Source organism: Pleurodeles waltl, chromosome 4_2 (genome assembly GCF_031143425.1).
Source record: "Pleurodeles waltl isolate 20211129_DDA chromosome 4_2, aPleWal1.hap1.20221129, whole genome shotgun sequence".
Lineage (NCBI taxonomy): Eukaryota > Metazoa > Chordata > Amphibia > Caudata > Salamandridae > Pleurodeles > Pleurodeles waltl.
Genome location: NC_090443.1, coordinates 76,155,606 through 76,171,402, shown reverse-complemented (window position 1 = coordinate 76,171,402; position 15,797 = coordinate 76,155,606). Strand labels below are relative to the sequence as shown.

Sequence of the window (15,797 nt, the reverse complement as noted above, 5' to 3'; positions counted from 1 at the left end):
GTTGTTGGTGAACAGTGCCGCAGTTCTCAGGAGTTTCTTGGTCCTTCGGTTCAGGGCAGTTCTCGGAGGTCGCTGATCCCTGTCGGATGCGTCGCTGTGCAGGTTCTTTGAGTCTGGAGACAGGCCGATAGGGCTGGGGCCAAGTCAGTTGTCTCTGCAGGGCTTTCAGGTCAGCAGTCCTTTGTGTAGGTTGCTGGAATCTGATTTCCTGGGTTCTGGGTCACCGTGAATTACTAAGTTTAGGGGTGTGTTTAGGTCAGGAGGGCAGTAGCCAATGGGTACTGTCCTTGAGGCTTGCTACACCCTCTTTGTGCCTCCTCCCTGAGGGGAGGGGGGCACATCCGAAATCCTATTGGGGGAAATCCTCCAAACTCAAGATGGAGGATTTATAAAGGCAGGGGTCACCTCAGCTCAGGGCACCTTTGGGGCTGTCCTGACTGTTGGGTTGCTCCTCCTCGTTTTTCTCATTATCCTCGCCTGCCTTGCTGCCAAAAGTGGGGGCAGTGGCCAGAGGGGCAGGCATATCTACTAGCTGGGATGCCCTGGGGTGCTGTAACAAAAGGCATGAGCCTTTGAGGCTCACCACCTTTCTGCAGGGGGAGGTGAGAAGCACCTCTACCCAGTACAGGCTTTGTTCCTGGCCACAGAGTGACAAAGGCACTCTCACCATGTGGCCAGAAATTTGTCTGGCCGTGGCAGGCTGGCAGAAACTGGTCAGCCTAGCACTAGGAGTTGGACTGGTATTCAGGAGGCATCTCTAAGATGCCCTCTGTGTGCATTTTCTTTAACAAATCCAACACTGGCATTAGTGTGGGTTTAATTTTGAGACGTTCGATACCAAACTACACAGTATTCAGGGTAGCCATTATGGAACTGTGGCGTTCGTTTTAACAAACTCCCACACCATATATTTAGTATGGCCACACTGTACTTACAATGTCTAGGAATGGACTTAGACACTGTTTGGGCATATTACTCATGCAACTATGCCCTCACGCGTGGTATAGTGCAACCTTCCTTAGGGCTGTAAGGCCTGCTAGAGGGGTGACTTACCTATGCCACAGGCAGTGTGAGGTGGGCATGACACTGAGGGGAGTGCCATGTTGACTTAGTCATTTTCTCCCCACCAGCACACACAAGCTTTGAGGCAGTGTGCATGTGCTGAGTGAGGGCGTCCCCAGGGTGACATAAGACATGCTGCAGCCCTTACAGACCTTACCTGCATCAGAGCCCTTGGTGCCAGGGGTACTATTTACAAGGGACTTATCTGGGTGTCAGGGCTGTGCCAACTGTGGGAACAAAGGTACAGCTTAGGGTAATAACACTGGTGCTGGGGCCTGGTTAGCAGGGTCCCAGCACACTTTCAATCAACTGGCATCAACAAAAGGTAAGAATTTAGGGGGTAACCATGACAATGAGGGATTTCCTTACAATCTAAAAGGAACTTTTTTTTAATGGATCTTGCATCAAACATTTCTCAGCAAAATGGATACAATAGAACCACACATCACTCACATTAAAATTAAATTACAGGTAAACCGTACTTGAAACAATGTGTTTAAGAACTGTAAAAAGTCATTAGGTCAAGACTCTGCAGAACAGAGGTAGCTCTAACCCCCCCCCCTAAAGGCTGGGGCCCAGGGCCAGAGCCCAGTTTACCTACGCCTTAAAATGCCCCTGAAGCTTTTGTGCCCAGAAAGAAATGCTTGTGCCCACCACTAACAAAGAACTGACCATATTAAGCAATGTGTGTGGATGCTGTGATAAAAAGGACGGTGATGTGTTTGGTGAGGATGAGTGAGGTGATCTACAGACACTGGTGCAATAGAGTCAAAAGTGGCAGAAAAGGAATGTGCATTCACTTTGAGATGTTACATAGCGTATCAATCAATCAAACATTTATAGATTACAGCAAATCACGTGAGGTTCGAGGTGAATTAGCTGTATGAGGTATGTGTGGAGGACTGATCATACGAATATCTAGGTCTTTAGTGATCTTCTGAATTGCTAAAGTGACATTGTGGCCATGAGATGCAGGGAGAGGTTATTCCAAGCCTTGGCTAAATTTCGAGAAGGAGCAACCTCTGCTGTTGGCTCGATGGATCCACGGGGTGTCTTCAAGTGAGAGGGAAGCTGATCGGGGGTGTCTGGTCTGTCATCTGTTGATTTGTTGCCTTGCAGGCGTGGGTTAGCATCTTGAAACGGCATCTCTTTTGGATCGGGAACAAGTGCAGCTTTTAGGGATTGGGTGTGATGTGGATCCTTCAGGGGAGGTAGAGTACAAGAATTACCTCGGAGTTCTGTATTGTCTGGAGTCTGTACAGGAGGTCTGCTGTGATTCCAACATAGAGCGTGTTTCCATAGTCCAGGCTGCTGGTGATGAGGGCCTACATGACGGTTCTTCTGGCGTCTGTTGAGAGCCACCTAAAGATCTGGCAGAGAACATGAAGGGTGTGGAAGCAAGCAGATGAGACAGCGTCAACTTGTTTCTTCATGGATAGCTCGCTATCCAGGTTGGTGCCGAGGTTGCGGGAGTGGTCCATAGTGTGTGTGCTGAGCTCTAAGGACCACCATATGTCAGTCCATGGAGAGGTGTTGTTCCCAAACATGAGGAGTTCCATTTTCACAGTGTTGAGTTATAGACAGTTGTCCTTCTTCCAGCCCGCTATGTTCATTATGCATCTGTGAAGTTAGATTTTGTGGGGAAGAGATCTTCAGAAGGTGAGAGGATGAGTTGTGTGCCATCAGCATAGAAGAGGATGTTGAGTCCGTGTGCTCTGAAGGTGCTGGCTGGGGGGGGGGGAAGGTGTCTCATGCAGGTGTGGAAAAGGGTCGGGACGAGAGACAATCGTTGGAGGACTCCACAGATCTTCCTGGTCTCCGAGTGACCAGTGGGAGACTGATCCTTTGGGTTCTGCTGGTGATGTACGAGGCAATCCATCTGAGGATGTTTCCCTGAATCCTGATGTGGTGAAATCTGTTGATCGGGATGTGGTGGGAGACGGGGTGAAAACGCAGCAGACAGGTCCCGGAGGATGAGCACTGCTGTCTTCCCACAGTCCAGAAGGGCTCTAATGTCATCTGTGGCTGCAATCAAGGCTATCTTGGTGCTGTGGTTAGCTCGATAGCCAGACCGGGAGGGGTCCAGGAGGTTGTGGTCTTCTAGGTGTTGGGCGAGTTGATGGTTGCCCTCGTAGCTGATGGTGTTGCTTCCAAGATTTCGGGTGTGGTGGGGGCAAGGGTCTATTGGTTCTCCCAAGTGGACAGAGCACATGAAGATGACAGCTTCTTACGTGGTGAGGAGTTCACATTGAGTGAGAAGGTTTTCTAGGTTGGTGTTTGTGCATGTGAGCTGGTTGATACGGTCTGCTGTATGCATTGGAGGGATGGCATACGAACGTTTTGTCTGCTAGTGCGCTCTTATTGGTTTCTTTCATGAGGCATGGGTAGTGGTTAAGGGTGGTCCTGAATGCGGTGCAGTCTTGTGGTTTTTTTTTTGCCGATGAGCCACTTCCTTTCATGTAGTCAGCAATTACATTTGAAGGAATGCAGTTCCTCTGTGAACCAGCTTGCTCTTTTGCTGTACGCTTACACCTTGGCTGTCTTGGTGGGGGCGATGGTGTACGCGCATTCTGTGATCCACTGCGAGAAGCTCTTTGCTGCTTGTTCCAGGTCGTGTGTAGAGTCTGGTTGGTGAGAGCTGAGTGTTGTTCCACTGTCCTGCGATGTGGGTAGGGTTTCCAGGAGGTCCCTGGAGTTAGCATCGTTGAGGTGGAAGCCGATGTTCCCTAGGGCTCAGAGTAGTGTTTGCACGGTCATGAGCTCTGGGATGGCGTTGCAGAAACTGGGGTGCGGTCTTGGTGGTCTGTAAGCAAGGGTGCCTCGGATGTTGCTTTTTCTGTCTGGGTGGAATTGGAAGTTGAGGTGTTTGGTTACCGATGGTGGGTCATCAGGGGATGTTGTGCAGCAGATGGTCTTCCTGTAGATAATGGCGTTGCCGCCTCCATGCTTGACAAATCAGTTGTGGTGTGTTACCTTGTTATCTTCAGGGATGGCAGTGGCAATGTCTTATGCAGAGGCGGGGTTGAGACAGGTTTCAGTGAGGAAGATGACACCCAGAGTGAGGGATGAAGATCGAGTCCCAGACCTCGGTGGCGTGTTTAACTATTGAACGTGCATTGAGTAGGATACACTGCAAAAACCCACTTTACCACACTATACATGCATCATAATTTCCTAACACGTTCAAGCAAACACTCCCTTTAACACACTTGAACCACAAGAACGGGATATTATATTCAAACACAAGAACATAGGGAAGCTAGACGATCTGGAAAGTTTTGAAAGCAATTCTAAGAAACCTGCACATTTGCAAGAACGAAATTGAGTAGGGCTGCTGAAGGAATACAATTTTGCTCTCAGCACAGAACAAATGGAACTGAAAGTTTGACAAATTGAAGCCCTCACGCCAAGTTAAGAAATCAATTTTTCACATGCATGAGGTAGGGGTCCTAGCACTGACCCTGGTCCAGACACGGACAGGCTTCCCTTCAGCACGCCAGTGGTGCACCAGCTCTACACATCCGCTGTGCGGCCTCCATTAAGTAGGTCCTCGGAGGAGTGCTAGGAGGCGGTGGACGAGGCTAGACAGGAGGTGAGAAAGCAGGCAAAAATGGGGGACAAAAGGAATAAACAGAAATTGGATTGGTTAGTGTGAACTGAGTGGCCTGGAATGGATTGAGTTGAAGTGGACTAAGGTGGAGTGGATTTGGTCAGATTGGAGCAGGGAAGATTGATTTGGATTGGTGCAGATTATTTGGGATTGGATTTGGGCATGTAATGTTGGATAGAAGCGGGGCAGATTGTTGCTGAGCTAATTCAGTTTCATAGAAGAGGGCATATACAAACCATTGCATGCCTGCACACCGAGTGTTTCAGCTTTATTAACTGGTCTGTCCACGGGTACACAAACAGCTAAAGTCATAACCTGTCCATATGTCATACTCAGCTCAATGCTGGGAACGGTATGCACTCTTGCACTTACCAGAGGCTTCAATGTGTTGATGTCCTTTATTTTGTTGCCACTCAGGTTAAAACGTGCAAGGCATGCCATCTGCTCTGCCAAGACTTCAAGACCCCTGGAGGTCCCATTATGACTTAGTTCCAACTAGTAAATAAAAAATACACCACAGTATAACAGCCCTGCTACATCCACATTACAGAAATAAAAAGTTGCAGGTACTTGTAAATTGCAAATTAGGATAACCTAACATTTCAACGCAAATTATACAGGTTAGCACTGCAGAACCCATATGCCATTACAGGCGTTGCACCACCCATCACCGAAAACCTAATGTTCATTGTAGCCCTGTATTTACATTCTGCAGGTTGGGGAGTATGGAGAGGTCCGCTACTGACACCAGATTAATGTTAATCATGCTGAGGAACTCCAATTTTTCAAAGTCTGAAGTGAGCTATGTGATCTTTCTGTCATCTGCTGACAGTTGTCCAGCACCAGGCGTTTAACTTGATTGTGTTTTTTTTTTTTTGGAGGGGTGGAGCTGGCAGAAAAGATAAAGAGAACATGCCCTGAATGCCCCTAACTTTACTCACATTGGTAGCTGGTTAAATTAATTGCTGGCCAAATGTACTCTGGTAATTCATTGAGAGGAACGTGTAGGGGGCGAGCGCATACACGGGTCTAACATAAATTGCCATGAGCAATAGGGTAAAACAATATGGAATTGATGGACACAGTAAACAACCGGACACCCCAGGTGAGGTGCAAATGATTCAAGCAGCCCCGGCATTATGCAGATAACACAATTTTTTTTTTTAAGTAGAAAAATAATTATTGCATTCTTAAAAAAGGTAACAGAACTTAACTGCAATGTTGAAATAAATCTAGACATATTTAAACATTGCACACTTAATAGATTCATTGTAAAAAAAAAAAAAAAAAATGGGAGGGGGGCTGATTAGCTGTCGGAGAGAGAGTGCATGTGCTGCCCAGGCGTGACCGGAAAATGGGGAGAAAGCAGTGAAAATGAGGCAGAAAGCACTAAGAAAACAAGGGGAAAGGAGGGAGAAAGCATTGAAAACAAGGCAGAAAGCAGTAGAAAGCATTAGAAACACGGGGAGAGGTGGTCTAGGACCTGCCTAGAATGTGTTCACTGAATCTACTACCTACAGGGTAGTCTCAGACTTTTCTGGCATTTTGTGTATTCCTAACAGGTGTTTTAATATCATGCTCCATTTTTTGCAGAAAACAGAACAGCTCGGTTGGTACTGTTCATAATGAAGGCTGTGGGTTACATCCATGCACAATGAATTATGCTATTTTACAGCTGTGGCATGGTTATGCATATAGATTTGCTGTATTTTCCACATAATCTATTATCAGAAGCATAATCCACAGATTTCACTTTAAAAATGTTGCTTCTAACACAAACGATTTGCAAGTTACCTAAAAAGCAGCAACACATCTTGCTGCACAGTATATGGCCCTTTTAACCCCTTCCCCGCCACGGACGTAATGGTTACGTCCATGGCAGCGCCCGTGTGGCGCCATGGACGTAACCATTACGTCCGCAATGCTGCCCTCGGGAGAAGCGCTAGCGCTCCTCCCGAGGGCAGCCCCCCACCCCCCTAGGTCAGGGCTGACCGGGGAATCCCTTCCCCTTCAACCCCCGACCCCCCCCCCACCCCCCCTGTGACGTCAGCGCGCGAGCGCGCGCGCTGACAATCACACAACCTCCCCCATCGCGCTGGAAGCAGAGCTGAAATGTATTTCCTTCCCTTTGAAGTCTCTCCGAGGGTTTCAAAAGCCGGATTGCTTGCAATCCGGCTTTTGAAACCCCACTAGACACCAGGGATTTTTTTTTTTTTTTAGATGAAATTGACAGAAGGGAGCGACCCCTTGGGCAAGGGTCGCTCCCAGGGGGTCTTTTTTTTTTTAAAGGCCTTTTCTGCCCCCCCTGGGGGCAGATCGGCCTAATAATAGGCCGATCTGCCCCCAGGGGGGGCAGAAACCTCTAGACACCAGGGATACTTTTTTTTTTTTATTTGTTTTCTTTTGTGTTTTAGGTGTGGGATGCGACCCCTTAGGCAAGGGTCGCTCCCATAGGGGGGAAATTATATTTAGGCCATTTCTGCCCCCTTTGGGGGCAGATTGGCTTATTTTTATGAGGCCAATCTGCCCCCAAGGGGGGCAGAAACCACTAGACACCATGGAGTTTTTTTTGTTTGTTTGTTTTTCACGTAAGGGGAGCGACCCCTTACGCAAGGGTCGTTCCCATGGGGGGCAAATTTATTTTAGGCCATTTCTGCCCCCCATGGGGGCAGATCAGCCTATTTTTATTAGGCCGATCTGCCCCCACGGGGGGCAGAAACCACTAGGCACCAGGGATTTTTGTTGTTGTGTTTTACAGATGGGGAGCGTCCCCTTAGGCAAGGGTCGCTCCCCTGGAGGGGCAAATTGTATTTAGGCCATTTCTGCCCGCTTTGGGGGCAGATCGGCCGAATTTAGGTCAATCTGCCCCCAATGGGGGCAGAAACCACTAGGCACCAGGGATCTTTTTTTTGCGCCGTCACGCAAGGGGAGCGACCTTGCAGGCAAGGGTCGCTCCCCGGGAGGGGTGGGGGGGAATTTATTTTAGGCCATTTCTGCCCCCCTGGGGGCAGAAACCTCTAGGCGCCTGGGCAAATAGTTTTCTTGTGTTTTTTTTTTTTGTTTGTTTGTTTTTGTAGAGATGGGGAGCGACCCATTAGGCAAGGGTCGCTCCCCTGGGGGGCAAATTGTATTTAGACCATTTCTGCCCCCCTTGGGGGCAGATTGGCCGATTGTAGGTCAATCTGCCCCCAAGGGGGGCAGAAACCACTAGGCACCGGGGATTTTTTTTTTGGCACCAATGTCACGCAAGGGGGGGGCGACCCCATAGGCAAGGGGACAAATTTATTTGAGGCCATTTCTGCCCCCCCTGGGCCCGGCTGAGCTAGAGGCCAAAATCCACAGGTAGGCACTGTTTTCTATGAAAAAATGTGATGTGTCCACGTTGTGTTTTGGGCCATTTCCTGTCACGGGCGCTAGGCCTACCCACACCAGTGAGGTATCATTTTTATCGGGAGACTTGGGGGAACGCTAGGTGGAAGGAAATTTGTGGCTCCTCTCAGATTCCAGAACTTTCTGTCACTGAAATGTGAGGAAAACATGTTTTTTTTAGCCAAAATTTGAGGTTTGCAAAGGATTCTGGGTAACAGAACCTGGTCAGAGCCCCACAATTCACCCCATCTTGGATTCCCCTGGGTTTCTAGTTTTCAAAAATGCGCTGGTTTGCTAGGTTTCACCAGGTGCCGGCTGAGCTAGATGCCAAAATCCACAGGTAGGCCCTGTTTTCTATGAAAAAATGTGATGTGTCCAGGTTGTGTTTTGGGCCATTTCCTGTCGCGGGCGCTAGGCCTACCCACACAAGTGAGGTATCATTTTTATCGGGAGACTTGGGGGAACGCTGAGTGGAAGGAAATTTGTGGCTCCTCTCAGATTCCAGAACTTTCTGTCACTGAAATGTGAGGAAAACATGTTTTTTTTAGCCAAAATTTGAGGTTTGCAAAGGATTCTGGGTAACAGAACCTGGTCAGAGCCCCACAATTCACCCCATCTTGGATTCCCCTGGGTTTCTAGTTTTCAAAAATGCGCTGGTTTGCTAGGTTTCCCCAGGTGCCGGCTGAGCTAGATGCCAAAATCCACAGGTAGGCCCTGTTTTCTATGAAAAAATGTGATGTGTCCAGGTTGTGTTTTGGGCCATTTCCTGTCGCGGGCGCTAGGCCTACCCACACAAGTGAGGTATCATTTTTATCGGGAGACTTGGGGGAACGCTGAGTGGAAGGAAATTTGTAGCTCCTCTCAGATTCCAGAACTTTCTGCCACAGAAATGCGAGGAACATGTGTTTTTTTAGCCAAATTTTGAGGTTTGCAAAGGATTCTGGGTAACAGAACCTGGTCCGAGCCCCGCAAGTCACCCCTCCTTGGATTCCCCTAGGTCTCTAGTTTTCAGAAATGCACAGGTTTGGTAGGTTTCCCTAGGTGCCGGCTGAGCTAGAGGCCAAAATCTACAGGTAGGCACTTCGCAAAAAACACCTCTGTTTTTTTCCAAAATTTAGGATGTGTCCACGTTGCGCTTTGGGGTGTTTCCTGTCGCCGGCGCTAGGCCTACCCACGCAAGTGAGGTATCATTTTTATCGGGAGACTTGGGGGAACGCTGGGTGGAAGGAAATTTGTAGCTCCTCTCAGATTCCAGAACTTTCTGCCACAGAAATGTGAGGAACATGTGTTTTTTTTTTAGCCAAATTTTGAGGTTTGCAAAGGATTCTGGGTAACAGAACCTGGTCCGAGCCCCGCAAGTCACCCCTCCTTGGATTCCCCTAGGTCTCTAGTTTTCAGAAATGCACAGGTTTGGTAGGTTTCCCTAGGTGCCGGCTGAGCTAGAGGCCAAAATCTACAGGTAGGCACTTCGCAAAAAACACCTCGTCTTCCAAAAATGTGGATGTGTCCACGTTGCGCTTTGGGGCGTTTCCTGTCGTGGGCGCTAGGCCTACCCACACAAGTGAGGTATCATTTTTATCGGGAGACTTGGGGGAACATAGATTAGCAAAACAAGTGTTATTGCCCCTTGTCTTTCTCTACATTTTTTCCTTCCAAATATAGGAGAGTGTGTAAAAAATACATCTATTTGAGAAAAGCCCTGTAATTCACATGCTAGTATGGTCACCCCGGAATTCAGAGATGTGCAAATAACCACTGCTCCTCAACACCTTATCTTGTGCCCTTTTTGGAAATACAAAGGTTTTCTTGATAGCAATTTTTTACTCTTTATATTTCAGCAAATGAATGGCTGTATACCCGTTATAGAATGAAAACGCACGTCAGGGTGCAGCTCATTTATTGGCTCTGGGTTCCTCGGGTTCTTGATGAACCTACAAGCCCTATATATCCCCGCAACCAGAGGAGTCCAGCAGACGTAACGGTATATTGCTTTCGATAATCTGACATTGCAGGGAAAAGTTACAGAGTAAAACGTAGAGAAACATTTATGTTTTTTTCACCTAAATTTCAATATTTTTCTTTTTCAGTTGTTATTTTCTGTAGGAAACCCTTGTAGGATCTACACAAATGACCCCTTGCTGAATTCAGAATTTTGTCTAGGTTTCAGAAATGTTTAGGTTTCTGGGATCCAGCATTGGTTTCATGCCCATTTCTGTCACTGACTGGAAGGAGGCTGAAAGCACAAAAAATTGAAAAAATGGGGTATGTCCCAGAAAAATGCCAAAATTGTGTTGCAAAAATTGGGTTTTCTGATTCAAGTCTGCCTGTTCCTGAAAGCTGGGAAGCTGCTGAGTTTAGCACTGCAAACCCTTTGTTGATGCCATTTTCAGGGGAAAAACCACAAGCCTTCTTCTGCAGCCACTTTTTCCAATTTTTTTGAAAAAAAACAAAATTTTCCCTGTATTTTGGCCAATTTCTTGGCCTCTTTCAGGGGAACCCACAAAGTCTGGGTACCTCCAGAATCCCTAGGATGTTGGAAAAAAAGGACGCAAATTTGGCTTGGTTAGCTTATGTGGACAAAAAGTTATGCTGGCCTAAGCGCAAACTGCCCCAAATAGGCAAAAAAAGGCCTGGCACAGGAGGGGGAAAAGGCCTGGCAGCGAAGTGGTTAATGCTTAAGTAAAAAAAAAAAAAAAAGAAAGAAAAAAAAAAGTAAACGCATTACACCACATAATCTACTTTTCTTCCCTCATTTCCTCATAATTTACTCAGCGATGCAGCATTTTTGGGCCCTCCACTGCCACATATCTCCCGTGGCCCTGGTTATATCAGAACACCACATAGCAGACAACACATTAACAAAACTGCTGTCTTAATTAAACAAAAGATGCGCGGACAGTGCTTAATTTGAGCTTGTTGTTTCCGGTGCCGAACACCAGCACTTATTTTTCAGGGCCAGGGCTTATACTTTTGCCTCAAGCATTTGCTGCGAGCAAAAGACACGTGGGAAAGACGGAGGAAGGGAAAAACGAAAAAGCGCCACAAAGGGAGAAAGTAGAAAACTGCCAGAGTGAGCTGAAGGGGCAGGGAGAGGCTTTATATGGATTGAAGAGGCCCGATATGGCTTCAGGATTACACTGCCTCACTATTCAGTGCTGGCAGATTTAATTACAGCAGCCTTGTGTTTTAAAGACGGGCTTTGAGCACCAGCACCTCTTTATTACAAATTAAGCACTGTGCGTGGATGTTTGTTTAGGGCAGGTGAGAGGGTTAACGGTATCTACAGTTACAGCATATGGTAGCTGGAGTAAAATGTAGTCCTGGGCTGGATGGGAAAGGGTATTGTGGTGGCTTTGAGGGCCGATTGCCCCAGGGGAGGGCTAATGCCCCGCAAAGCATGATGTTTGGTTCAGTACTAACGTAATGAGCTCGTTCATCAGACTTAAAATGTTAGAGTGGAGCATCATATGCATGAACGGGAAGTATCAGTCCCAGTGCTGTTCCCCTGCATCGACCAACTGCAGACTGAAATGGATAAAGGCTACATCCGATCAGGAAATGCTTGCAAACTCTGAAAATGCTGCCTGCAGCTCCCTTTATACTAGTTTTCACGTAGCAAAAGGGGCTGTAGTGTGCCCTTCAGAAAGTAAATGCACTTTTTTGTACTACAGTAGTTTTAACGCCATCGCCATCTGCTGCTTTCCAGTACTGTGAACAGCTTTTTCTCTATCACTTATAAAAAGTCCCACAGTACCATAAGAAATCATATTACTGCTTAGGCGACCCTTATTTGTTAAGAAAGGCCCTCATTTTTAGTGCAAGCAGCAGGGTTCCTTGTGCGACAGGGTCTCTCCACTGTATGCAGCCTAAGGCGGTCGACTGAAAGGTTCTAGTTGCAGCAACATATGCGCAACATTAATGAGCAATTCAACACAGTCACGTTCTACCCCCATAAAAATGAAAACCCGAAGAGGTCTGTCTCACCGAAGGAGATGGCGCCGTCTATTCCTTCGAATCGGGAGGCCTTCGGCTGATGCTGCTCCAACTGGGAGAGGAGGACGACGAGCCTGGGCAGTGGGCCGCACCGACCGGGAACCCTGGCCGGGTCCTGGTCAGGCTCTGGCAGTAATGGAGGCCGAAGACTGGCAGGCCCAGGAGGCTCTCCTCTGTGGCAGCCTCCCGCCGCTCTAGCAGGCGGAGCAGCGGGGGCGGGCGGGAGGATGCCGCAGAGAAGAGCCTTCTGGAGTGAAAGGGGGCTTCTGCTATGGTGGCGGAAGGTGTCCAGGACCTAGCCTCTGCGACATCCTCCCGTGCGCCCGCGCTGCTCCGTCGTCCGCATACCCGCCCCAGGAGGCTCACCTCTGCGACATCCGCACGCCCGCTGCTTCTCATCCCCTTCGTTCGTCAGTTTGTGCCCTATTAGCGGTGCGTGCGTGCGTGCGGATGCCGCAGGGCAGCCTCCTGGGGTGAGACGCGGTTCTGCTTTGAGGGAAATTCCTCTGCAGGACCCGTCCGTTGCGGGGCAGCCTCCTGGGGTGAGACGGGGTTCTGCTTTGAGGGAAACTCCTCTGCAGGACCCGTCCGTTGCGGGGCAGCCTCCTGGCGTGAGACGGGGTTCTGCAGGCGGACTAATGGGGATGGCGCGCTTGAAATGGTTGAAAGTGCGCATGCGCACAATTTTGCATGTGCACAAGCGCATAAACCGCAGGCGGACTATTGTGGATAGCGCGCTCGAAATGTCTGAAAGTGCGCATGCGTACAATGCTACGCATGCGCACAAAGTACCTGCGGACTGCCACGGACGGGATCCTGACACATACGGTACAGGGGAGCAGGTAAAATCAAAGAAAATGACAAAATTATTACTACGCATGCGCAAAGTTCTGCGCATGCGCATATCATCAACGTGCGCCGCAACCGCTGCCTGGCTCCTGAATCGACCCTCCCCCGCCGATCCGCGGTAAGTGAATGCGAGGGGGCGGTCTCCCTTGCACCGTCTCTGCTGGGCTCGAAGCCCTTGGTGACTGACGGTCGGGCGCGCGAAAAAAGGGGAGGGGGGGTGCAGGGGGGGCATAGCGGGGGATGTTGCGGGTCTTTATGTGGAGTGCCATTCACAGCGCATTCGTCATGCCCGCTGTACCAAGCGCGACCGGCTCTTACCCCCGGTTTGGACGGAAGGTTAGGATTTTGAGGAGAAATGCCTTGCCCGGTCTCCCCTTAAGAGACCTTCCGGCCTCACTCCTCCCTCCTAACACCTAGGCGGCCATAAACCAGCTGGGCCCACTCTCTCTAATACGGAGGCCCCTCCGGACCACCTTTTGGGCAGGCAGGGGAGCGACGCTAGAAAGCTGTCCCCTTTATCGTCGCACTGCGTGCGACGTGGTCAGCCACATTCCTTCGGCAGTCTGCGGAAAGTAAACCGAAAGTTTAGTAAACAAGATATAGCTGTTAGAAACCAAGACAGAGGCACGCAGAGCCCTTAGCGACGCCGCCCACCGCTCCTACCTTGGGAGGAAGTAACATCAGGCGTTATCGGACAGCCAGCAGTGCAGTAGAAACTGACTTTGTTTTGCAAAGATATGGCGGTCTATTGGCAAAACACCACAAGTTGCTGTAAGAAATGCACTGAAACCATTCTGAGGAAAAACTATAGACACTGAATGGGTAAGGTTTTTTCTGGTGTAAGAAGTGTCCAAAGTCAGAAACTAGACAACAGTTTTTTGAGAAATGCAAAGAGAAGCTCACCTCTCCTAAAGCAACTAGGGGGCACACCGAGAAAGAGGTAACCTGAGCATGAAGTTACTCCATTACCTTGGCATACAGTAACTGGATTGATGAATACACCCAGTTCTATTTCTATTTTTTACTGATGATGATGGTGAAACGATCGCAGAATACAGTCTCACAAATTTTAGAGAAACAGGCCGGGTACAGGTGAGAGAGTCGGCTTGTGAATTGCCGAACGTTCAGAGAAATTACATTTCTAGGCATGGTGTTGTCTGATGCAAGAAAACAGCTACCAGACAGTCACTGGTACAGTGCAGCAACAAGAGGTTTTCCGTTTACAGGTTATAGCACAACAGGTTATAGGATTCATGGGGTTATGATGACAGCGCATTCCACATTGAGAATTGATTTTAAACCACTGTATCAAGTTAACAGACTTTAGTCAAAGCAACAAAAACTGTAATGAAAGTATGAGGTGCAATATTTTGTTTCGAGTCCCAGACTCACTGAAAGTCATTCTGAGGCCAGGGTGCTTCCCGCAAAATATAGTTCACATTTGCCACAGTAGCACCCATCTGCTGCATAATTTGTAAACTGTGACAATGAAAGTTGTTCTAGCTCAAATGGTGCCACTGGTGACAGACTCTTGTAAAGGTTAAATGTTCACATTTAAGTTGCTTATTGCCGCAATCGGGTGTTAGACTGGTACTAATGATGATGAAGCGTTAGCCCCAAGAGTATAAATGTATGGTAAAATAGCAGAATAATACTGCCACTGTATGTGCCCATGCTGGGCCCCATAATTATTGGTCCTCCATTGCCCATAGTTCCAGTGGAAATGCCCATAACTGACCAAGTCACCTTACAAAAGCAGCGTTTTAAGTGCAATCCGTAGCAGCAAGTAGTATTCCTGAGTGCTTGGGACAGCAGATCCGGTAGAAGAGGAAGATCTTGTTGAGTCTGAGGTAGTGGTACAAGGGTCTGTGTCATTTGAGAGTTTGTTGCAAAGTCAAGACAGACCAAGAGTGCCACAGAAACCTTGGTCTAAGCAGATGACACCATTTATATGCATTGATGCCCTTTTGGAGGATGAGGTTGGAAGGGCACTCAAACCTGCCACTATGAAGTGAATGTGGTATGTAAAGCAGAGGATGAAGCTAGTATCAAACACACAGAAGGTGAAGGGAGGAATGCTCGCAAATAGTCTGACCACTGGCAATCACTCGGGTAACATGCCAACCTATCATTTTTTTTGCCCACCATGGCACCTCAGATTAGACTCAGTCATCTGCATATTAGCCATTGTCCAGCTCCATTAGGAACAGTCCAGCTCAAACTGCCAAGACAGGTCCTGTCTGAACTGGAACACAAGCAACCCAGGACAGGTTTCATCTATTTGGGCCTCTTCTGTCGGGTGCAGCTTGGCTCCAAAGGATTGTACTACTGAATATCAACACCAACAATATTGTGGCATAATAATATTGAAGACAGAAAGCTGAGGTCACAAAATATCAAATTGTAAGTGCATATATGGAAGTATAGATTTACTATTCCTAACTCCACATCTGTGGACCTTGAAGGAATATGTATTGCGTAGGTAAATATATGTGGAGCTAGTTTTAGAAATTCCAGACTTACTGTTGATATTTTATTTACAGTATTCTGTACCATCAGTATTGTTGATTCAGGATTTAGGAGCACAGTTGCAGTGGCACAGTGAGAGATTGCCAATAGTTAGACTATTTGCAAACATTCCTCCTGTCACCTTTAGTGTATTTCATGATGAAGCTAGCATCTACTGAATTGTTTGAGGTGCTTACAGAAATGCTGAGCGCAGGACAAGTGACAGCCTCACTACGAGAACCGAGTCTGGCAAAGCCCTTCTTGGACAAGCTTGCCCTGCCTTTCAAGAAGCTCCCAGAAGGTGAACCGCGGTGTGGCTAGGGCATGGATGGTGTTGCAGGATACCAACGGTGAGAGACGTGGGCATAGGCAGGTAAATTAAATTTTGATGCAGTAGTGCTGAGGA

The 15,797-nt window shown here is 48.1% G+C and overlaps 1 protein-coding gene and 1 long non-coding RNA gene across 3 annotated transcripts in view; one reads left to right on the top strand and one right to left on the bottom strand.

The window, feature by feature from the left end:
• Nucleotides 1–12,712, bottom strand: part of LOC138292266 (uncharacterized) — a 37,824-nt gene extending 25,112 nt beyond the window's left edge. The window contains exons 1-2 of the long non-coding RNA XR_011202626.1: nucleotides 12,026–12,712; nucleotides 5,045–5,167 (exon numbers count right to left, since the gene is read on the bottom strand). This is a non-coding gene — a long non-coding RNA (uncharacterized lncRNA). The remainder of the gene's footprint in view (nucleotides 1–5,044; nucleotides 5,168–12,025) is intronic.
• Nucleotides 12,713–12,841: 129 nt separating this feature from the next.
• ZBTB39 (zinc finger and BTB domain containing 39) overlaps nucleotides 12,842–15,797 on the top strand; it is a 78,332-nt gene continuing 75,376 nt past the window's right edge. The window contains exon 1 of one of the 2 annotated variants that reach the window (XM_069230765.1): nucleotides 12,842–13,001. The gene's annotated coding sequence lies outside the window, so the exon portion shown is untranslated. Of the gene's footprint in view, nucleotides 13,002–13,138; nucleotides 13,706–15,797 lie in introns of those variants that run through there. The other variant, XM_069230766.1, reaches the window with a different exon arrangement.